Genomic DNA, 25,118 nt, shown 5'->3' with positions numbered 1-25,118 from the left:
TACATTGCAATGCAGGATTCCTTATTATTTACAATTGGAAAGCCAATGGTTCTTAAGATATATATATATATATTCTCTGAATGAAATGTGATTCACAAGAATTAAAATTCTGCCTTCAGAAAAACATTTCAGGACACTAACTCTCTCCTTTCAAATATATAGAAATTTTAAATCAGTCTTTATTTTATACTTTTGTAATAAAATATTTTGCTCTAATGGTTACATTTTATTCTCCAGATGATAGGTATATCATGTAATGGTAGTTCAAGTATAAATAGATCAAGCACTATGTCTTCACTTACAATGCAGTTCAATGGCCTATAGACATTCATTAAATGTAGACTTCATGAAAGTCCACCTCGACCTTGCAGCAGTGGGCAATGCATCAGGGAGAGCTGATGTCAGGCCCTTTTCTCTCTGTGTGAGGAGAATTGAAATCAGACACGAACACTTTTTTAAAGTGTGCATATCTTCTTCTATTATATATTAAGGTTTTTTTCATGGTAGAAAATAGACCATAAAGGAGCTGAGAATATCACATGACGTTCGGGACATCATATTGCAGTTTTGAGGAAGCTTTCTTTATTGTCTCCTGAAAGCTAATCATTGGTGGAGTCTGTGTAGTGATTAGGGATGAAAGTGGAATGCTGGCTAGATCCTACATATCAGAGTTTCAGTAGCACATACATACATGCCAGACCAAACTCAAAATATAAAACTTTATCATTACTGAGAATTCAGGCTTAAAATATTTGAGTAGAACAGAAATGAGGTATGGAGTTTACCTAACTTTAGGTGTAGGAGAGGAAAGACTGTGTTTAGGGGCATTCTTCACCTGGGAAAAATCAGTTATCTGTTGAATTTTGTTATCATTCAATATTAAAAACCCACTATGGTCCACTGTTGCTTATAGAAGAATTGCAAGTAAAATTAAAAAGTGCATGAAGATTTCTCAAATTACTCAGAGGAGGCACAGTTGAGCCCTTGTCCATAGTCTGTAGGGAACACACAGTCACTGGAGATCTCTGCTTACTTCCCACAAACACTGTATTATTTTCTTTTTGTACCTTCCTATACTTTGCCTTTCCCTGTTTACCCTGTTTTGACAAACTATGGCCCCACTGACTTTCTGAAGAAACTCATAATATTACATATGCCATGGCAGAAAAAATTAATAAAATAATTGAATATTTGATGGACCATGGAAAAAATGATCACACCGGTTCCCATTTCCCTGTGTCTGATCATCTCTAGTGGCACCCCGAAACCATTCATCCAATTACATGTTCTATTTAACAACCATTACATCTCCAAAACATTTTACACCAAGTTCTAGAAAAATAGAACATTCTTTTATATGTTAAATAATACATATTTATTTATGGCTGGGAGACAGTGAGAAGGAACACAAGGTAATTTACTGTTTGAGAGTGTCATATGTGAGTTTTAAATGGAAGAATAATGAGTATGAGTGAAGCAGCTACACTTATTAAAATATATTTTATTAATTTATTCATATTACATTTCAATTGTCCCATCCCTTTTATCCTCCCATTCCTCCCTCCCTCCCATTTTCCCCTTATTCCTCTCCCCTATGACTGTGACTGAGGGGGATTACCTCCCCCTGTATATGCTCATAGGGTATCAAGTCTCTTCTTGGTAACCTGCTGTCCTTCCTCTGAGTGATATCAGGCCTCCCCATCTAGGGGACGTGGTCAAGTATGGGGCACCAGAGTTCATGTGAAAGTCAGTTCCCACTCTGCACTCAACTGTGGAGAATGTCCTGTCCATTGCATTGAACTAGAAATAATCATAATGAGTGAGTTAACCCAGAAGCAGAAAGAGTCAAATGGTATATACTCACTTATATCTGGACACTAGCCCAAGGGATACGACCCATGAAAGTCTTCACAAGGAAGACTCACAAGGAAAGTAGGACAGAGGGAAGGACATCCTACTGGGAGTCTAGGTGAGAGAATCATGGGAGAATGGGGAAATAGAAGGATCCAGAGGGTCCTAGAAACCCACAAGAAGAACATTATGATGAACACATCTGGGCCCAGGAGTCCTGCTCAAACTAAGGCACCAGCCAAGGATAATACGTACAGTAAACTTCAAACCCCTACACAGACCTAGCCAAAGGACAGAAGCAGCTACTCTTTAAACCACTATAGTAGACCTTAGAAGAGACTTCAGGTAATTTAGTTTGAGTGATTTTGGTAAAAATTAAGGCATCTTTTCAAAGTAGCCTGGATGTCTTCTGTTCCAAGAAGTTTTACTTAAAATAAACGGCAGATTTTGGGAACCAGGATTGCAGTCTGGGTATTTAAGGAAATGGTGTATTCCACAGAAGAAATGCAAACAGTACATGGCATCAATTAAAAGTGCACTTTTAAGAAAGGAGGTTATTTTTTTAGATATTAAAATAGTTTTCTTTACTTTAAACACCATGTACTTGGCAACAGATTTTTGATTAAATTTGTTCGTTCACTATTTCGTATGTCTATATAATAATTCTAATTACCCTCACCCCCATCCTGTCTTCTTACTCTTGTCAATTCCATCTGTGCCATACCAATCTCTTTCTGACATTGATGTCCTTTTATATTTGTGAAAAGAGGTTGCCAGGATTGTCTTTCAGACCTTGAACAATGTGGCCAGCATTGCCTATTGGTGGGCACCAGTGGGTACACACCTGAAGACAGTGAATCCCACTCTCCACGAATCTGTCAACAGTCAATGGCTTATCTTGGAGGTTTGTGCCCCTAAGCTCCTCTCCCATTTATAACTGATTGCTGGCTTGTCCTGCCTTATAGAAGCCTAATTCCTGCTATGAAGCAACACAAGGAATGTCTACACTGTGCCAAGGAGATAATGTTGTTAAGTCCTTTCCCCCAATATCTCTTCTCCTGCAATAGCCCCTGAGCCTTAAATGGAGTTTTGTAAATGTCCTGTTTATGAGTGAACACTCAACTGTTTTTTTTTCCTCAACATGTATACTAGTTGTTAGTCCCTGTGCTCATAACTGTTTATTGAATGAGAAACCTGTAGCCTTAGAATTTCACAACCTACTTTACTTACAGTTCTTAAACACTTCATTCTCACTTCTAACCCACCAACCAGTGGAAAGGAATAAAAAAATGTTAATAAGAAAAAGAGGTTGTGGATTTGTTTAGGCACAATTCTTTTCCACTCTGATTGTCAGGGTGCCAGCACTCCAGTCCAGGAGCCAACACCAAACAACCACATGACTCCGTAGTGGTGGCTCAATCCACAGGGCCAGCAAGGATCTGCTGAATCAGCATGAGTCTGTGGAAGGATCCAGAAACAGCTGGAGTACCACCAAAAGTTCTCTGGGAGATTTCTCTCTGAGAAGGGAAGACACCTTCTATTAGCAAAGACCATGGGAGTCCAGCAAAAACCAGCAAAGTTGTTGTACGGCACAGAAATGCCAAAAAGCATCATGCCATTGTCAATGACTTTTTAAAAAATACTCCTTTCCACTGTCACACACAGTCTCATATGCCTGCTCCCAGCAAATCAACACATGCCCTCTTACAAGACAGCTTTCAGCAAACCACCACATGACACAACTGAGTCTTCAAAGAAACCAGAAAACTCCACTTCAGAAGCTTCTTGTACTGAAGTTTTATTTAGTGTATTTCTGTTTTTTATGTAAATATTTAGAATGCATTTTTACTGCTATACTATTTTAAGTAAACAACAGTAATATGTTTCTTCTAGAGCCTCTAACTTTCATGTGTTGTTGAACTATATGATAGTGCCAGGCATGGATTCCTTCCTGTGTATTGAGTCTTAAATAAAGTCATAAAGTTGTTGATTTCCCCTGTAACAAAGCTTGGAGAGGACTGGCTTTCACATGAACTCTGGTGCCCCATATATGGCCATGTCCTCTTAGTGGAGAGGCCCGATGGTACTCGGAGGAAGGATAGTAGACTACCAAGAAGAGACTTGATACCCTAGCTTCATATTCAAGGGGAGGAGGTCCCCTTCAGTCACAGTTATAGGGAAGGGGAATAGGATGAAAGCAGGAGGGAGGGAGGAATGGGAGGATGCATGGGATAGGATAACAATTAAGATGTAATATCAATGATTTTATTTTTCAATTAAAAAACGGGAAAAAACTGAGACAGAGGGGAGGACATTCTATTGGGACTCTAGATGAGAGAAGCATGGGGGAATGGCAAAGTAGAAGGATCCAGAGGGTCCTAGAAACCTACAAGTAGAACATTATGATAGACAGATTTGGGCCCAGGGGTCCCGCTCAACTAAGGCACCAGCCAAGGACAATACAGGCGGTAAACCTTAAACCCCTACCCAGATCTAGACAATGGACAGAACAGTCTCCACAGTTGAGTGGAGAGTAGGATATGACTTTCTCACATACTCTGGTGCCTCACCTTTGACCATGTCCCCTGGAGGGGGAGACCTGTTGGCACTCAGAGGAAGGACAGCAGGTTACCAAGAAGAGACTTGATACTCTATGAGTATATACAGGGGGAGGTAATTCCCGTCAGGAACAGTCATAGGGGAGGGGAATAAGGGACAAATGGGAAGGAGGGAATAATGGGAGGATACTAGGGATGGGATAACCATTGAGATGTAACAAGAATAAATTAATATAGGAAAAAAACGGGAAAATTACATTTAAATACTAAAAAAAATGCTTCCTGAACAGGAAAAAAAAAAAAAAGAAGCAGGTGCACTCACACACATAAACACACATACACATTCACACACATACTGTACTAAAGTATTTTAATATTGTACATTATTTATAAATCTAAAAAATCTTCAGTTAAAAATGTATTATTACATTTTCATGTCTATGTACATACCATAAACTTTTCCCCCTCTCCTACCACATATCCTGATGACAGTTTCTCCTCCAACTACTTCCCTGAGTTCCTCCCCATCTCCCTTCAGATCTGCATCCATTCCCTTCCTATCTCTCATTAGAAAAGAACATAGTTCTAAGAGATAACAAACACATAATAAAATAAAATAACATAAGATATTAAAAATCATCACATTGAAGTTGAACAAGGCAAGTAAACAAAAGGAAAAGAGCCCAAGAAAAGACACAAGAACCTGAGACTGGATCATTCACATACTCAGGAGTGCCATGCTACACATAAACTACATTCTTAAGTTGTTCACTCCATTGGTCGTGAGATTATCTGGGAGGGCACAGCTCATCAGAGTTGAATCTGTGGATAACGTATTTTTCTACAGAGCTGCTTTGTAACAAATACATTAGAAAAGAATCACAGTTCAGTTGATACAAGGGAAAAATTAGTAAAGTGGGAAGCAGATGGTAATTTTTGTAGGTATGAGAGTGTCAGACTACAGGCTAGTGACTATGAGATCAAGCTTTGCATTGGAACCTTCCTGGGAGCTTCTAAATTGCAAATTGACTTAATTGGTTTGAAGTTACATATAGATATCTCCATTTAAAATAAATTCCATGCTAATTTTGATATAAAGCTAAATTTGATAGCTACTGTTTTAAAGAAACTGAAGAGAGAAATCTGAGCCCACTCACAGGGAGGTTTTCAGACAGTTTTGCATATGAACTCTGTTGAAGCACCATTTTGTGCTTAGGGAACTAAATAGGTAAAATAAAAGGTCCTGACAGTGTCCTAACAGGAAAGATTTTGTATTTTAATATTTGCTATCTATGTTCTCTCTGTTTTGAGAAAGATGTTACTTAATTCATGAGGGTGAAGCTACATCAATTTGATACCTACCTCTTACTACAGTTTACAGTGTCCCTGGTGCTTAAACTTCTTCAACAAGTCTGTAGAGTAAATAATGAAAGTATTTATTGAGAAGGAAATTGCAACCCAGATCTTTGTTATTTCTTTAAGCTATCAATGATTTTATTCTTCTAGATTGTGATTGTTTAACTACAATGCCATAGTTTTCCTTGTCATACATAGTATGTTGAGTTTACCAGGTCAACATATAACTACAGGTTAACTGTCGATGGTAGCTGCTAGGATGGGTTTTGATAAGGCGTCACTTTGGCTGTACATTGAAGTTTATGTTATTTTGAGCAGCGAACCTCATGATTTGCTTTACAGCTCCACCAGGCACTTAGCATATAGTCCAGGAACAAGCAAACAAATAAGGGACGTGGACTCTTCAGATTAATTTAATTTAGAGCTTATCTAATGACAAATACTAATGGATAATTAGTCTTTACAAATAATTTCTATCAATAATTTCTTTTTCCGTAGGAACATAAAATGCCAAAGTTGAAATGGCAAGTAGTGGAGATTAAATAATTTCTTCTTCTATCTTCAAACAGATATTTTAGTTAGTGGAGGTTAATATGTTTTGGTTGTTTAGTCACACTGCAGGCTATGGTTGTCTTTTAATGAGAACAGGTGATTGGTCTGTGTTGTTGGTCATCACTAGGTGTTCATTTGTAGTATGTCCTTCTAATGGAGACATAGGAAAATTAACTAGGCAAAGATGCTAACAACTAGATGGTTTGGGTTTTCATGCAGATAACACTGTATTCAGAGCTATTATATTGAAAATTAAGGATAAGCTCCTTCTCTGGGGGAAAGTGCTAGAAAAGCCCAAATTCAGAGCCCATTAAAGCAGCTGTCAGGATCCCTCTGTTTTACCACAACCCCCATCCCATTCTGGAAGAAGCAACTGTCCTTTTGAGTGAGTGTCCTGCCAAAGAGGCATTTACAAATAAATGAAAAATGTCACAATCGATTTCACTTCTCCAAGAGTACTGTGTCTGTGGTGCCACAAATTCTCTTTGTTACTCTGTTTTAGATCTCTGGCTGGATATCAGAAATAGCTTTTGATGGCATGCGGCTTTCTTCTTGAGACCCCAGGTAAGCCCTCTATTGGTGACCTTTTGTAAATATTTGTGAAGCCAATAATGGAACAGTTAGAGAAAATAGAAGCAACACACTGTCCCACTTCTGTAACCGCTGTTTTTTGTCAACAAGCATTCAGATGACAAATGTTAACTCACATATTTACTCATTTGGGATAATCATCTCATATATTTGAAGACACTGTAGAAGTATATAATTATATCCCATATTCTTTGCCTAGCTCAAGTTGTTGTTAAAATTAATCTAGTAAATGTAACAAGAAATGGTACTTGTAAAGAAGATAGGTGGCTATGCTTCTCCTGTCTTTTGAAAGTACTCACTCTATCAATTTTTCTTTAATATTTGCCATTTTTATAATTTGGAAGAAACATCACCAATAGAATATTACTGCTGTAATTATAAGCCATCCCACCAGTGCCAGCATGCCAACATTATCGACTTTGCTCTGAGCCATATTCTGTAGTAAGCAATCATGTGAATTAACGTATGTAAATGTTTTACAGTGGTGCTTAGATTTTAAGTTAATATGGATTTGGAATAAAGATAACTAATTAGTAATTGCTAGCAGTTCTTATGGATATTAAAATTAAAGGAAAATAAATCTTCATATAATTACACTTAAAGAGATGTTAATCACTATAATTAGTTATAGACTGTGCTGTCATTTGAGATCATTTGGCTTACTACTGTTGATGCAAAAGATCATGAAATGGAACAATTAGCAGTATTTTGGTTTCTCCTAAATAAATAAAACTTTCAACAATTTACTCACTCATTTACCCTATACTCACAGCACACTGTTAAGTGCTAGATTCCTTAACTTGAGGGTCTTATGGTTAAGAGTGCAGAGCTGCTTCTCAAAGCCTTATAGTCCTGAAGGGATGAGCCAAGAAAGTAGAGAAGTGGAATAAAGTCTGATGAGTATACCAGTACATTAGTGTGGGTGTGCTGTGAGAAGTTACATGGGCACCTCAGCCACTGTAGGCCCTGCTGCCTACATGGCAGATGTGGAGTAAAGGGTGGGGGCTGTTACAGCTTTATTATAAAGAACTTCATTATTTCTGAAACAATCACTATGACAAGGAATTGCAGTATCTATAGATTTAAGGAGAGGGCACATCCATCCTAAAGAGTCACATTTAGCAACTCAGATACAATTGAGAAAACAGTAATGAAAGATCCAAGATATGAAGACAGGCTGGTGAAATCCACACAGCCCACTGAACATAGTAAGAAGGAAAAGCACACCGTTCTTATCTCACATCCAAATAAATGCAGGGTGTTTTACAGAATGCAAGGTCTTGATGTAAAGAGATGTGGTTTAACACACACTGATTTCTTAATATCTACTACAATATTTTGCCCATACCAGGCTCTCAGTGTCTCTAGCATGTAATCCTAAAAATTCAGAGAAAACTCTATAAAATGGAAAGCTTACCCAAGAAAGGCTTACTAACAAAGGGAGGATAGAAAAAAAGGGAGATTATTGAATCTACTCCTCATCTCAAGGCCTTACCTGTTACCCACCAATAAGGTTACTTTTTATTCAATGGTACTGAATTTTGCATATTGATGCAAATCATGCTCATGTCAAAAACTTTTATTTTATAACAAGAATATATATTCTAGGTCTAATACATGGATATGATTCTATAGATATATGAGGTAAAATAATTAAATAAGGTCTTCAAAAACCTCAGATGCCTACAGAATATGGCATTTAAAGATGTTTTTATTATTCTAAAATTGTCTTTTACAACAAGACAAGTAATAACTCCTGTCAATACCCAGCCTGCCTCAAAAAAGAAGATGAGCATCAAAGAACCTCCTTATGGAGATGGCTTCAAATGTGGCAAACCAGCCACTGGGCAAAATGTCTTCATTTCTGCCATAGACAGAATTCTTCCTAAAAATGGCCAAGTTTAGATGCAGGCAGAGTTGATGGCCAAATTCTGCCAAGACAGGGCAAGCAAGTTCTCAATAGTTCTGCGTTGCAAATATGTCTGTCAGATATATTGGGCCAGAAGGCCAATGATGATGCCCTAATGTTATAAAGAGTGTTGGGTGACTGTTCTGGCAGTAAACTATCTCAGTCATCTTTTTCATTTTGGAAGCTGCTAACCTGCACTCTGGGATCACTTGGGTATTTAAGTTTTATCCTTTCTCTTTCAAGTAAGCTTAGTAGGTTAAGGTTAAGATGTTTTTAGATCCAGATAGATGTTTTAAGTTAATAGAGATGAGATATGATAGATACTAACCTCTATTCAGAAATTTAGACTCAACAAGATCGGAAAGATGTTTACTTCAAGTTAGCCAAATACAAATAGACAAATCACTATGAAGGTAACATTTATATAATTCCTGATTGTCTCATGGTTCTTCCTGCTGTATGTAGTTTAGTTTACTCATGTGTGATAATATAAATGTATATGTTAAAAAAGAAACATAGTAAAATATTAAAAAAAAAGAATGGCTTACTCAAAGCTTTACTATCTGTGACAATGTTTAGCTTTGTTTGTTTTTAGTTCTCAGTTTACAGTGAAGACTCCCACTAAAGAAAAATCACTGTGAAATGCAATGTTCAAAATTTCTAATTCAGCAGACTGGAAATTATTTTGGATAAAATAAGTGAAGGAAATTTTTTCTACTATAAAAATAATGAGTATCTCTAGTTTTATTTGGGGAACTCTAGAAAAAATATATATAATACATTATGGAAAAGATAAAATAATAACTGTCATTAGTTAGACACTGTAAGATAAGGAATGCCCTAAGAGGAGATTGTTTTAAGTCATAAGGGAAGGAGTTTCTCAGCACATAACCAGCTCTTACAGTCTCTAGTCCCTCTTTCCTAGGGTTTCTTGAGCCTTCGGTGCAGGTGACATTTTGTACATAAGTACATTGAGATTAGACTCCTCAGTTTTGCATTTTGATTGGTTGTGTTTGGTAGTGGTCTTTAGCTTCATCAAGAAGTGTCCTTAATGTGGTGAATAGGGGTGAGGAGTACACTTATCTGTGAATGTAATGATAAATATTTAGTGTGTAGTCAGGAACTGTGCTGGTGTTGTAAAGCGATGTCCATGATCCACGATTTCACTAGCACAGGTCGTAGCTAGGAGTTAAGTACTAGGCATGTCAGAAGCTATATATACAAATTCACCAACATGAGTACCTAATTGTGAGCTCAGTAAGAATAATAATAGTAGGCATGATAACATTGACAGGAAAAAAATCTCACAAGGCATCATCTCTACAAAAAAAACTACAGGTAACTTGGTAATTCTGAGAGGGGTATAAGTAATCTGCAAGAAAAGGCACATCAACAAATTGTTCAACATCAAATGGACAGCCATGTAAATGTGCATACAAAAACATCATATAGACTGATAGGGTGTATTTATGTATTGAGGAATACATATATATATATGTATATGCATATATGTGTATTATGTTACAGCAATTGGTGTAAAAGTTGCCATGAACTTGACAGAAAAAGAATGTTTATATGGGAGGGTTGGAGAGATTAAAGGAAGGGAAATGGCATAATTATATTATAATCTCAAAAATTAGAAAATGTAGTTAAAATATGTAAACATAATTCATTAATAATATTATTTTAAGAGTGCTTATTATTAAATATTCCAGACTAGATAGTTGTTGTTTATATAAGCTAAAATCTGATTCCATTTTCTTATCATTTTACATTTTGTATTGTACAAGTTTTTGTAAAATATATTCATTGAGTTTATTTCTTTAAAAGGTGCTATTTGTAATTTAGTGTCAGTCTGTATTTGATAGCCTTAGAGCATTTTTAAGTATTTGTATGTTTGTGTGTGTGTTTATAAGTGTTTGTGTATGTGTGAGTCTGTGTGTTTGAATGTCTGTGCTCTCTGTGTTGGTGGGGGGCGAAAATTTGTATTTGTGTTTGGATGTATAGTGCATATGTATGCTTGCTGTATTTATATTTGTGTTTGGGTTTCTTTAAACATATTCTGTATGTAAAATTTGCACTGTGTTTGTGTACATGGATATGAGTATTTGTTTCTGTGTATGTATGTGTGTGTATTTGATGTTATATTTGATGTATGTGTGCATCTGTATTTGTTTATGAGTATTTGTGTGCATGCATGTGGCATGTGTATGTATGTGTGTGTGCTTGTGTGTGTCTGTGGTGTATGTGTGTGTTTGTATTTGTCCATATGTGTGTCTGCATGGCTGTGGGTAACTCTGTGTGTGTGTGTGTGTGTGTGTGTGTGTGTGTGTGTGTGTGTGTGCATGCCTTCACTATATCTGGAAGCTGTGTGAATCTTTATCTGGAACTTCACGGAACAGATTATCAGCTGTCATTTTTTAAATACACTAGGAGTAAAGAGTAATAAACTGCTAGTTTTTAGAAGCCCAGTGATTTTCTCATGACATTTAAAATATTTTTCCCATTTAAATATAATTCGCAAAGTAGAAGGATCCAGAGGGTCCTAGAAGCCTACAAGTAGAACATTATGATAGGCAGATTTGGGCACAGGTGTCCCGCTCAAACTAAGGCCAAGGACAATACAGGCGGTAAACCTTAAACCCCTACCCAGATCTAGACAATGGACAGAACACTCTCCACAGTAGAGTGGAGAGTGGGATATGACTTTCTCACGTACTCTGGTGCCTCACCTTTGACCATGTCCCCTGGAGGGGGAGACCTGGTGGCACTCAGAGGAAGGACAGCAGGTTACCAAGAAGAGACTTGATACCCTATGATCATATAGAGGGGGAGGTAATCCCCCTCAGGAACAGTCATAGGGGAGGGGAATAAGGGGAAAATGGGAGGGAGGGAAGAATGGGAGGATACAAGGGATGGGATAACCATTGAGATGTAACAAGAATAAATTAATAAAGGAGAAAAAAAGTAAAAAAAAAAAAGAAAAGAAAAGAAAGATATTTGTAATTGATATCTGCTAAAAAATGGAAAATGAACTTTCTCCAATCCTGTCCTAAAAGGTAAACTACCCACACTCTCAGGCGTGGCCTATGCCCAGAAGTAGTTGACCAACACAGAATGAGCTTCGAGTTATTTGCTGTGCACTCATTGTTTGTTTATGTTTTGGACTTGTTGATTTTCTTTCCCATTTTCTATTGTATTTGTCATTTTTGATATTAGATTGTAGGTTTTCCTTTTTTCAGCTGCTTTTTGTTTTTGACAGAGTAAAAGAGCATGAACTTCATGGATAGTGAGGTGGGAGGATATTACAGGAGCTAGGACAGGGAGATAATATGATCAAATATACTGTATATGAATCTTTAGAGAAAAAATAATTCAAGGGTTGATCAGCACTTAGAAAAAATAATTTCTGAAGTTATATATTGTTTGATATATAGACTATTCGAGCAATAAGAACTATGAGCCAGGAGACATCAGAATGTGGAGAGTCACTTACTGTCTACAGGATGCTGCTACTCTTTTGCCATTTGAGAAAGAACAGTCTAGAAGAAGTGATCTTTGAGAATAATAAACATTTATTTAGCTTGTTATCATTCAAACGTAAAATTTAGGTTTGGCCACTTTTCTTAAGGCCAATGAAAACCGGAAATGTGACAGAAATAGAGGGAAAATGTTACCTGTTCCAGCTTCACAGCACAAGGTCACCATGAGCGCGAACAACTTAGAGAACATGCACTGGAGAGATCACTCTGCCGCCCCAGGGCCGGTGTGGCCCACGCTGTCTCATGGTACCTAATTTCCTCCCCAGTAGTTCGCATACAGTCTTAAGCTGGTTTAGGTGAACTCATTTACAAATTAGACCTGTGACCCAGGAAAGTGTCTTAACCATCTTCAACATCCCATAAAATTGTGCTGTTAGCAAGAGCACAACATTGCCTTAGCAAACGTGATTTTTGTGATAAGTGAAGTCGAATTATATATCTTTTACTGTAAATGAACCAAACAACCCTCCATTAATTTACAATGTCTTACCAGAGATGTACTATCCTTAACGGTAAATAGAAATTCAATAAATAAGATACTTTTAAAATTTGCTATAAAAGAGAAAATTTAATTAAATCAGTAAGAAGCACACCATTTTTAAAGTACATACTTGGTTTAGAGAATTCCACACAACATTCACATAAGAACTTTACTCTTTATGAGAGAGAGAGAGAGAGAGAGAGAGAGAGAGAGAGAGAGAGAGAGAGAGAGAGAGAGAGAGAGGGTAAGGGAAGTTGAAAAGGAAGGAAGGAAGGAAACAAAGACAGAAGCAGGAGAAAGAAGAAAGAAGTGGCAGCAGGTAGTGGCTCGGGTGACAGGATGTGCAAGCCCCTCTGTGCTGCGCTCCTGCTGGACCCCAGCTGGGCTGCTGGTCAAAGCTGGCTTCTGCAGGGCAGGTGGTGATGACAGTGTGAGGTGCGGCTTCCTGTTGGGGGTCAGTTCTGAAGCAGTCTGTCTTTTTTCTCCTTTCAGCTCCCACATCCTGGCTCACAGCACCTGTTCTATAGCATTTTCTTGGCATGATGCCTTAACGTAAATTCCAACAAATTTTCAGTGCCAATTTTTCTCCTTAAGTTACTGAAGGTAATTGTTTAAAAGTGTACAGAGAGGCAAGTTGGGCAAAATGAAACTGCTTTCTGGAAGCCTCAATGGGGAAGACCCCTACAGGCAGGGGGACCCTTGAGTCATACAGCTTCAGAAGCTGGCTTGTTGACAAGGAAAACTTGTGGTTGTTTGTAATTGTCTGGAAAAGGCTATAAATCTTCACTACATTCATGCTAACATGTTTAATTTGGTTTCTGCTTCCCTTTATGCAGCTATTGAAATATACAGGAATGGAGACAAAAGCAGTTCTTTGGTTTAGTACAAAGCACTTTCCTGTCAGACAGTGTGGTCTGACCACCTGCTGACTGGGAACTGTGCAGTTTTCATGTGAGTTTTAGAAATGAGAGTTGTTTGTAATTTATCTAAAACAGGCTCATCCATGCATCCTGCTCCATATGGAGACAGAAAGGAAGAAATCAAACAAAAGTGGAACAGCATTTTTAGTTGGGTGCCTGTATGTTCTGCTGGAAGGGAGGCTGCACACTGAGCTGAACCACTCCGTCCTCTTACATCTATCCATTAGACTCTAAGCTCTTATCGAGTATTTATTACTAAAGCATTTTTGTTCAGTACCGCAAACTTAACAGAAGCCTTTTCCATGCCCCTTCCTATCGGTATCGGTATCTGCTGCATAACCCTTCGGATTCCATTTATTTTTAATTGACAGGGAAGCAATATAGATTATGAACATCTGGGTATGGTGGCACATGCCTTTAATCTCAGAACTTGGGGACCAGAAGGAGCCCAGTGTCTGTGATTAAAGGTCAGTCTGGCCTACATACTGAGTTCTAGGAAAGGCAGAGTTACACATAGTAAGATTCTTAATCTAACCCCACTTTCACTTTCAGATAAATATATGGGGGTGTTGATGGGTGTGTATGTGTCTGTCTTTCTATATGTGTATATTGCACATATATGTGTACATTTACATATAAATAAAACATAATCACAAAGTCTGTGTTTTGATTTTCACATATCTGAATGATCTTTAAAATTTTTATATAGATTAAATTTCTTATAAAATACATAACTAGAATGTAGGATAATGTAGCTGGCTATGTGACCAAGCACAGCTTTCTGTCAGAATGATGAAAAATGATTGTTAAGTTACATGAAGGTTAACAGTCAAGGGATTTGACAGCTTTGTAAGTACATTGTACTTTAAAGTGGATTAATCAATCATTCATTCATTCAACATATTTGGATGAGTGTCATGTACACTGAAATGCACAGTATTCCATGGACATGTTTGAAACCACTAATTGAAATGCATTAACTGTGTCTAGTGATGTAGCTCTGTATTGGAGCATTTTCCCATTATGCACAAGACCTTGAGTTCAATTACTAACTAGTAACACACACACACACACACACACACACACACACACACACGTACACAGAAAGATGCACACACACACAAACCAACATAGTTCTAATTATAATAATCATACTTATGGAATGTAGTGGTTTACAAAATGTTTCTTGATGCACACTATTTTAGGGGGGAAAAGCAGTGAAAGAAACAAGCCAGCTTGCCACCAGATGGCCAATGGCTCTGCAGAGATGGCCCTTTACCTCACTGGCTGCAGCACTTGGAGGAGTAAGCCCAGTGCTTCACTTGGACAGCACAGTAAAGCTAGTCCTGATGGTGAAGGCAGAGGTGATGGTTGCAGCCGTGGGCAGTGGGTGATGGGAGAGACTGTCCTGGGGGCTTAAGAACCAAGCTTTGCTGGCTGCTTGGATATACAAGGAGAGCTTGCCCTGGTGGTGCAGATGCAGGAGAGCTGGCTGGTTGACCAACTTAGCTACCACATAGACCCAGATCCAAAACTTTAGGTTAACCCACCCCAATACTTTCCTCACCTATGAACTTCTGGGGCCTGTGCAAGGGCCAGTCCTGCAGACCCAAAGCTGTAGGCTCTCCATGACACAGGAAAACAATGGGATAACCAAATGGAGTCCTGGTGAAGATCAAATATTGATAGTGTAGCAGAAGCCATAAACTTGGAACTAAACTCATTGCAATGAACATTTGCCAGTAAAGCTGTGAGGCCAAAAGGGTATACTGTGCGGTACACTCTGATACACTACAGATTTCAGGAAGAGATGATTTTTTTATCCTTGGTTTTATTTATTATATTTTTTATTTTTTTATTTTTTTTTCTGTTTGAGAACGAGGTTGTAAGTATTGGGGCACATGATGTGTACTCACAAAGAATCAATAAGAAAGTTTTCTAATAGTAAAATGAATACTAACTTAGGGGATTATATTTAAATAGATGTTGCACATGTGGGAGAGATGGAGTTCTGAGTCTTAGAGAAGAGTTAAGTATGACTATTCTCTTATTTACATGTATATCTCTATCCCTGAGCAAAACAAGCATTACCTACTCCACAGCAGCCATGGCTGCTTGTAAGAATCCTAAGATCAGGCTAGTGGACTGTCAAAGGATGTTGATGGCTGTTTCTTATTTTGGAGTGCTGTCATGTGTACAAACTGGTTAAATATATAATTATACATATAGCATCTAAAAAAAGTTCTCTTATAGAAGGAGAGGTGGGGAGTGTCACTGGACCCGCACCTGACACCCAAGAAGCTCCCTCCTCTACTTCCTAGACAATTGTCTGTAATTCAGCCCTAGTTTAACATGGCCTCATGGTCTTAGGGGAATATAGGGAGTAGAGAAAGTGGGAGATGAATGGAAGGTAGAGATTCCATCTAAGCAGCGATCTGGAAATCCAGCAGCTGTGTTGGGTCACCCACGCTCCTGTAAGTAACCCTCAGCATTCTCTATAAGTGATCTCAGTTACCCTGCGGTTCTGCAACTTGGATGTGGTTAGAATAGTACTTTGTCATTATCCCTCTAAGAAGGGAATAGGCATTTGTTATGTCTGCCCAATAACCCAAGCCCCAAAATAGTACCCTATAATCTACAGAGGACACTTTGAGCTAGACTCTGTCAGATGAATATTACTTAGGTAAAATGAAGAGGAGAACAGCTTGATGGACCAACAAGCAGCCTCAGCTCAGAGGGAGCTATGTCCTGGAAAATGGCAATACATGAAGGAGACAGAGGTGTTATAAGGAAACCTGGTAGTCAGGTCCTAAAAGCAGGAATGAGCTTTAGACATAGACAATGAACTGTTACAAGAGCTCCAGTTGGAAGTGCCACTGTGATGGTATTCTTGCGGAAGTCAGCCTGAGTTGGGCTGAGAGGCAAGGTGCTGAGGAATGAGTGTGGACATTATGCAGGAGATGAAGTGGACCGAATGAGGGTGGTAACAGGAGTGAATGAAGAAATATAGCCTAAGCAATTAAGCTTTATTTTACTGATACTTATTTCTTATTTACAAATATAGTACAACAATTACTTCATTCCAGAGACAGTAATTAGCAATCAGGTTAAATTACTTTGATTACCTCTTTTACATTTAATTAAGAACATTTTCAGAAGGCTGCTTTCTAAGATGTTTTATGGACTCTACATAATTTCTCCTTTCCTTCAGCTCCTTTTCATGGGTCTTCTCTGTGCTTTTTATTTTTCCCGTTTCCCATTCTGCCTTGTGAAATAACAAACACTTAGAGGAGAGCTAACTAAGTTTTACAAGGTCATATCTTTTATTTTATACTAACAGTTTTAAAATTATATCAGCTTAAAAGCCAAAGGATTTCTCTCCATCCTTATGGAGAGCTGTCACTATATACTGTTGTAGGATCTTTATCTGGCAGCGCTGAGTGGATGCAGTTATTCCTGATAGCTAATCTATTATATCTATTGCTAAGATGTGCTAGTTGGAAATTTGTTACTGTTAGCAGCCCCAAATATTTTTTCATGTTAATGGCAAATAATTAAAAGTTGCTTATTAAATGAGTGTTTTTTGACAATGACAGGACTGTTTATTATATTATGGTTTTATGAAGTCTTATAACCAACACCATTTCATTTTCAGCATATCTACTGATGTTTCTTACCACTGGCTCAGCTTTGATCCATGTTAGTTAGTACACTTGTCTAGGCATACACTAAAGTCCTTGGTTGGGTCTAGCAATATTCCTGTGTGCTTTCATTATTCTGCTCCAGTTCTAATCCTGGCTTCTAGGCCAGATAACTGTCTTTCTGGAATTTTCCTAAATAATCATTAAAATTCTGTGTGACATTTGAGACAGTTGCTATCTTGGAAAGGGGCTTAGGAAAGGTTTTTTCTTTCTTCCTTTTTCTTCTTTTTTTTCTTTATTCCTTGTAGGCCTAAAATGTCTTTATTCTACCCTCATGCCTGATTGATGGTTTGGTTGGACACAGCTGTGGTTATTTCTCAGAATTCTGAAACCTCTGTTATTCCTGCAGTATTTCTGTTAAAGCCAAAGGCTGTTCTGATAGCTTATATTTCTTTCAAACTGATCTTATAAAGTTTGATCATTTTATGTTGTTACAAGTATGGTTATTATTTTGCTTTTGCTTTTCTGTTTCCTTTATTGCTGAAAGGATTATTTGGAAAATTCTGGCCACCCTGAATAAATTCTGCTCATTTCTCTTCTTTTTATTTCATATTATTTTCCATTTCCTTTTGTATTTAGTGAGTTGGTTGATTTTATCTTTACTATAATATTTATAGTTCATAGGCATTTTATTCTGTGACATTTTATGTTATTTATCACTTTCTTATTTTTATAGTGCACTGTATTTATTTTTCTGAAATTATTTCTTCTGCTCTTTTATTTGATGGAAACATTTTTCACATATCTAAATTTAATCTTTAAGCATACACTTGAATAATAAAACACTTAAAAACTCAGTTTAGATATTTTTTATGGCAGGCTTTATGACAGATCCTACATTTACTTCCTTTTATGTCTCTAGGCTGGCATCTTCTCTCTCTTGTTGGAGGAAGCTCCAACTATATTTTCAAATGCTGATTTCAGTGCCATGAGATCTGGTTACCATTCTGCCAGGACCATTGTTATAAATGGTGAATCTGAAGGGCTTTGTGATTCCCCTGCCCATAAGAGCTAGCTGCAAAAACATGGTGAGTCGGAAAGGCAGAAGGAGGAGACCAGCAGTCTTCTAGACCACATTAGGAAATGGAGTTCAACATGTAGATTAAAAATAGAAGCTGCTATGGTCTCTCTTGGACTAAAGTCTAAAGGCACAGCCACATGGTTGAAAGCATGCTTTAAAAAAAATAAGCCAAGAGCTACAATTAAAATAGAAATCACCATGGCAGAGAGCACTTGGAGCTCTTGGAGCTTGGTTTGGGTTGCTGCTGTCATGGATCTGGTTATAATATGTTCAAAGGTGATCACGGTTTTCTTTGCCCTCTATAGGAATATTTATGGAGGAAGTGGAGAGAAAGCAGAGGGCTAGAATGCCAATTTACTGACAATAGAAATTGAGGACGGAAAGGGACACTTGCAGATGAAAAATAGGAAGTTGATGACAGCTGGAGCTCATAGCTCTTTGGCTGCAAGATGACTGTCAGCTATTTCTGGAAAGGGCCCTTTGATACATTTTGGAACAACTAAGCTCCAAGGAATGATGGACGGGCTTTCATTGTTGCAGGCTAAGATGGTACTTAACTGACCCAAAACTTAAATTTTTCTTTTTATTTTGCTTGGTTTTTGTTTGAATGTTTTGTTTTTCCCTATAGTAGAGAAAATAAAGGACAATTTTATTGTTTGGCATTGCTAAACCAAGGTAGATTTTTGAAGATTTTGACTAGATTCAGACTGTCACTATAGCTCAAGTTTGTTGCATTCTAAAACCAAGAGTTACAATCATATGGATTTGAGATGAACTATTTGAACAGGGTAGTGGTGGCAAAAACCCTTAATCCAACACAATGGAGACAGATCTCTGTAAACTCTGCCCAGCTTTGTTTACACAATAATGTCAGGGCCTGAACCCTTGCTGATACGCCATTTACATATTCAAACTGACAGTTTTTTTTCCTTAAAGTTACTGAGCTTTTCTTAATAACAGAAAAATAATGTGCTTGCTAATCTAGAGCATGGATACACATCAATCTTAGGTTTTTATAAGGAGAGGATGATGTCACACTGCCCTAAAAGGCCAGCCAGTCTACTTAGAAAGTGAGGCTTTCATGGGAAAACTGGTGCCAATGGACATTTTTTCATAAAAGGGAAATTTTGTTAATCAATGTAAGAACCCAAAGTTAGGCTGGGATATGAGCATACAAGCTGCGTGTCTCCCATACCCAAAAGATACTGAATGCTGACTGAAGTATAGTGTCCCATTGCTCTAGCAGCCAGATTATCCCTTTTCTTGGGATGGGACCAGGTAGTTGACGTGCCTGGTGCAAAAAGGCAGGGGACTATCCAGGAGGTAAAGAACTGACCAGTCTAAGTTAGGACCCAAAACACAAAGGCTTTAAAAATAAAGATAGCCAAATCAAATGTAGAAACCCAGATTCAAGATGCGCAGGGTGCGCTTGAGCACTAAACTAGAGAGGAATTTATATAAAGATTGGCCACATAAAGGCAAAACTTCCTATTCCATATGGAAGAAAGGACAGGGCAAAGATAGTCACAGCAAGTGTAGAAACTGAGGTATAAGATGCCTAGTGTTTGCTTCAACATTGAAGGGTGAAAGGAGTTTACATAAAGTTGATTTTAAAAGGCAATGCCTTTCCTTGGCTTATCCCATTCGACATGAGGCACTCTCGCAGGGGACAGGTGGCTGTTTGGCAACATGTGGCCAGGGTTCCAAAGGAGAATATTTGGATCTATACAGTTATACAGTTATACCTTCTCTTTGAGAGAGATCAAAATTGAACAGTCCTAATTAGAAGACAGACTGTTAAAGTAAATCAGTCTATACTTATATGACTTTAGAACAAGTTGGTAACTTATATTGCTGGTCGCACTTCATGGAAATAGCTCTGAGACTGGCTGAGACATGAATGTGTATGCATAGCCAATAATTCTGGCTACAGTCATTAAGGTATGGTTATAAATTATTAATGGTCTTATTCAGAAAGAAAAACTCTCCATAAAAACTTAGACTTGGGGATTTCATTTTTTTTTCTTTTTCTTTTCTCTCTTTCTTTTTTCCTTAGGTAAAGATAAAAGACTTGAAATATAATTCTTATAGCAATAATAATAAGAAAGGTAGTTTATTATATCTACTCTTTAAATTAGATATATAGTTATATTTAAATAAGGTTATTGTGATACATGAGTATAAATGTTGGTATATTGGTACAAATTCAAGATTACTTTGTTATACACACATACAAACATATAAAGAAAATATATATGTATATTTTTCTTATGTAAAATTTGCCTATAAAGGCAAAACCTCCAACTCCATATGGAAGAAGGGGCAGGGAGGTATTGTACCCATTCAACTCATGTATAATCCAAGGTTTACTTCCAGTACTTTTAAAGCTGCTGTTACAAACTGTTTAGAATAATTAAAAAGTGCAAGTTCACTGTTTGCTATTCAACTCATGGTCATGTCAGACACTTGTCTAATTCATCATAAGAATATACATTCTAGGTTTAACAAATAATATAATTCTACAGATAGATATTGTAAAAATGAATAGATAGGTTTTCAAAAACCTCAGAGACCCACAGAATATGGCATTTAAAGATGTTTTTATTATTTTAAGGGTTCTTTGCCAGCAAGATAGATCAACTCCTGGCAGCACCCAGCCTACCTCAAGGAAGATGATGAGCATCTGGAAATTTCCACTAGGAGTTGCTTCTATATAGCAAGCCAGCTACATGAGCAAAGAAATGTCCTATTATACCACAGACAGAATTCTCCCTAAAATGGGCAAGATTTGAAGCAGACTGAGCCAATCGCCTGGTTCTGTCAAGACAGGGTAACCAAGTCCTTAATAGTTCCTGCTTCACAAATATTCATATAAGATTTATGGATCCAAAAGGCCAAAGTTGTTCCACAAATGAGATTTCAGTGCATGTCCAGGCAGCAAAATGTCTCTGTCATATTTATTTATTTTTTTTGGAAGCTGGTAGAATGCACTTCCTGTTTACGTTGGTAATTAATTGTACTGCTTCTCAGGTCTCTAATGGGGTTGAATATCAAATAATCAGAGTTTTACAATTAGGTCTATTTGCTTAGAAGGTAAAAGATGTTTTGAGGTCTAGATAGATGTTAGGCTGTTGGATACAAGATGTGATAGAGAATAATTTAGGTACAAAACTTTAGACTCAGGGCTGGAGAGATGGTTCAGAGGTTAAGAGTTCTCTCTGTTTTTCCAAAAGTCCTGAGTTCAATTCCCAACAACCACATCATGGCTAACAACTACTTATCGTGAGATCTGCTACCTTCTTCTGGCAAGCAGGCACACATGCAAGCAAAATACTGTATAAATAATAAATAAATAAATCTTTAAAAATCAAAATTTTAGCCTCACCAAGATAAGAAATATTTTTTACAAGTTTGGAAAATACCTTTTTACTTGATACTATATGTGTGTGTGTGTGTGTGTGTGATTGATTTTTATGATTGTTTCATAATTATTCTTACTTTATATAGTTTAAAAATTACCTTTTTAATTAAACAGAAAGGGGCAGATGTTGGAGGAATGGGCATTGTTGTGAATGTAGAACAACTTTGTCTCCTGTAAACATCTGATGATAAGGAATATTTCTCAATTATCCCTGAGTGGCTAAATAAAAATTATGAAGCCTACCTGACTGGGTAGAGTAGAGGGAGGCAGAGTTTCAGGAGCATGGACTTGTAGTAGAGAAAGGAACAGGACAAGGGTGAGGGGAAGCAGAAGATGTAGCAACAGGAGGATGATGGTGATGATGGTGGTTGTTGTGGTGGTGATGGTGGTAGTGAAAGTGGTAGTGGGGGTAGTGGTGGTGGTTGTTGTGGTAATAGTGGTGGTAGGGTGGTAGTGGTATTGGTTGTAGTGGTCGTCGTAGTGGTTGTGGTGATGATGCTTGTGGTGGTAATAAAGATAGTGGTGGTGGTAGTCATGATGATTCAGGGTTTTAAATTATAGCGAAGGCTGTATAAAAGTCTCTATGTAACTCATGTAGACTTTGAATTCACTGTCATTCTTCTACAGCTTCTCAAGGCTAGGAATAAAGACATATTCTATTATTCCTAGCTTTCTGTTTATGTAACATCTGGTACTTCAGGCTGAACCTTTTAAGAGTTCTGTAGTAAAAAAAAAAACTGGTCTGTATATTTTTTATGTTGTCCTTTTATTACCTAAAATATGACCCATTTTCTGCTGTTTGATCTATAGTATTCTGTTTTTTTCTTGTTATGTAACATATTTTTAATTTTTGTATTTCTTGGTGCTTCTGTCCAATAATCCTAAAGTCTCGGACTTTACTTTTTCCTTGTGGTAATTGGTTTTTCAGTATCATGTGGTACGTGTTTACTTTTTCTTAGTGAATAAAATTGTGTTCTTTGGTAGAACTGGTCTTTATGCACTTTGAGTTTGCAGCCCATCCCCATTATCTCCTTATGTTGGTATTGAACCCAGAACATTGGACTTACTAAGCATGTGCTTTACTGTTGGTATTAGCTCCTTTCCAGTGTACAGTCAGTGGGATCATTTATTTTTGCAATGAGGACTTTGTCCTGTGAAGGCACAATTTCGAGGTCTTTGGCATTAAGGTAAACTTCAGATAAAATATTAGCTGAAAATAAGAGCTGATAGTAGCTCTTTAAATTACAAATTAAGGCTTGTAACTACATTTTAGCATGATTTTACATTTTAGGACAAAAGTATGAAAACTTTCTATTCTGACATTTAAACTAATGTTAAAATATTAAATTATTTATGTAAAAGTTAAAATTATTTTGTCTGTATTTTACAGCTGTAGTCACATTGAAGTGTAAAGTTGGAGAAGGAGAGAAACTCTCTCCATGAATTACCAACCAAACATGGATATGCACATTGTTGGGGTAAATTGTATCAGTTATGTCTAGAGACTTAAAATAGTTGATGATCCATGGCTTATACATCTAATTTAGAAGCCTCTTCTGAAGAAGGATGCATGAGACTTAGATAAACTACAAATCTCCATGTTGACATTATTTATTAAACATGCACACAAATAATTAGCACCATTATTAAAATGGAAGAGCCCCTGAGTGTATTGTAAGGAATCCATAGAGTAGAATTTTAACTCTTAGGACTGATGCTTTATGGAGTGTCCTGAAAATACTTTGTAGAAGTCTGGGGCCATGGCTCCAGGGCAGAGAGCACTGGTATTGGCAGAACAGCCAGGTTCAGAACCCACATTCCGGCTCCCAACTCTCTATTGCTCCAGTTCTAGAGGGTCCCAATCCTTGAACCTCTGCAAGTACAGGATGTGTACGCAGTGTGCACACATGCAACAAAAACACTCACAAATGAAATGTCTTGATACTACAAGTATAAAAATGAGATGTTCACTAGTAAGAACTGTTTCTTAGATATTTTGTAAAGCTATATTAAACTAGTATTTGTGACAGTTTTTATATATAAACATTTAGAGGTACATAACTTATTCTGTTAATAATAAAAATAATGGTAAATAAATATGAATTCTTGCAATTAGTATTAATTCGTATTTTTTGGAAACTTTCTATGTAAACAGTCATTTTGTATAATTTAATTACTAATTATAGAAACTAAGTCCCCTGAGTTACCACTGTACCAATTATGAAACAAAATTTGATGCATGCATGATAATGAAATGGAATGAAGAGTGTGGATCTATATATTCACATATAGGGTGTGACCTGCACATATATAAATGAAGAGTGTGGATCTATATATTCTCATATAGGGTGTGACCTGCACATATATAAATGAAGAGTGTGGATCTATATATTCTCATATAGGGTGTGACCTGCACATATATAAATGCTTCTAGAACTAAAGTTATGTGAGCTGCATGGGCAACTTTATAAATATAATTTTAATGTGAGAATATTTTTGAATGAACATTTAAAATATACACACATCAAAATTCAAAGCATATATAATTTGAACAAATTAGATATTTAAATTGTATAAGGAGGCACTATGCTCATTAATGTTTAAAACTATGCACTTCTTTTTTCTGTAATCACTGTGCAAACACTTTTAAAGACCTAGCATCCAAAGCCTTCCTAAGTCTATTAAAAATGGAATTATAAAACACATTGCCTGATATTTTCATGATTATAGTGAAATTTTAGAAAATTGCTACCATTCAGATGAGTTGTTAATATATTATGTAAGTGTAGAGGTAAAGCCTGCCTTCTGTGGATTTCTTTACATGATATGGTAATAAAAGGCATAGATCTTAATCCTTAGTAGATTAAAATACACGCTCCATCTAAATGAGTCCATGATTGCTATGAAAGTTTGTTTACAATTTTGAATGAAGCATTACACTTAATATTTTGTAGTTGACTTAAATACCTTTTTATCCTCATGAACTTAAATAGTGTCAGAGAGATGATCTAACTGCTACAAAAGTCAACTTTTGGACACTTTAAAATTATCAAATGTTTGATTTTTTAAAAAATACATTTCTTTATAAGGTATATTCTAATCATGACTTTTCCCTCCCTCATTTTCTTCCAGATCCTCCCCACCTCACTTCCCTCCAACTCCAAGTCTTCTTTTCCTCTCTCTTGGGAAAACAATCAGGCAAATAAAAACACAAG

The 25,118-nt window shown here is 37.0% G+C and overlaps 1 protein-coding gene across 2 annotated transcripts in view; it reads left to right on the top strand.

The window, feature by feature from the left end:
* NAALADL2 (N-acetylated alpha-linked acidic dipeptidase like 2) overlaps nucleotides 1-25,118 on the top strand; it is a 1,351,869-nt gene that overhangs the window by 52,247 nt on the left and 1,274,504 nt on the right. For both annotated transcript variants that reach the window (XM_084769006.1, XM_084769005.1), the window contains exon 2: nucleotides 6,820-6,881. The gene's annotated coding sequence lies outside the window, so the exon portion shown is untranslated. The remainder of the gene's footprint in view (nucleotides 1-6,819; nucleotides 6,882-25,118) is intronic.

This window comes from Acomys minous (assembly GCF_964271855.1).
Source record: "Acomys minous genome assembly, chromosome: 19".
NCBI classification, from domain to species: domain Eukaryota; kingdom Metazoa; phylum Chordata; class Mammalia; order Rodentia; family Muridae; genus Acomys; species Acomys minous.
Note: the sequence above shows the minus strand (reverse complement) of the source record. Positions and strands in the feature narration are given on the sequence as shown.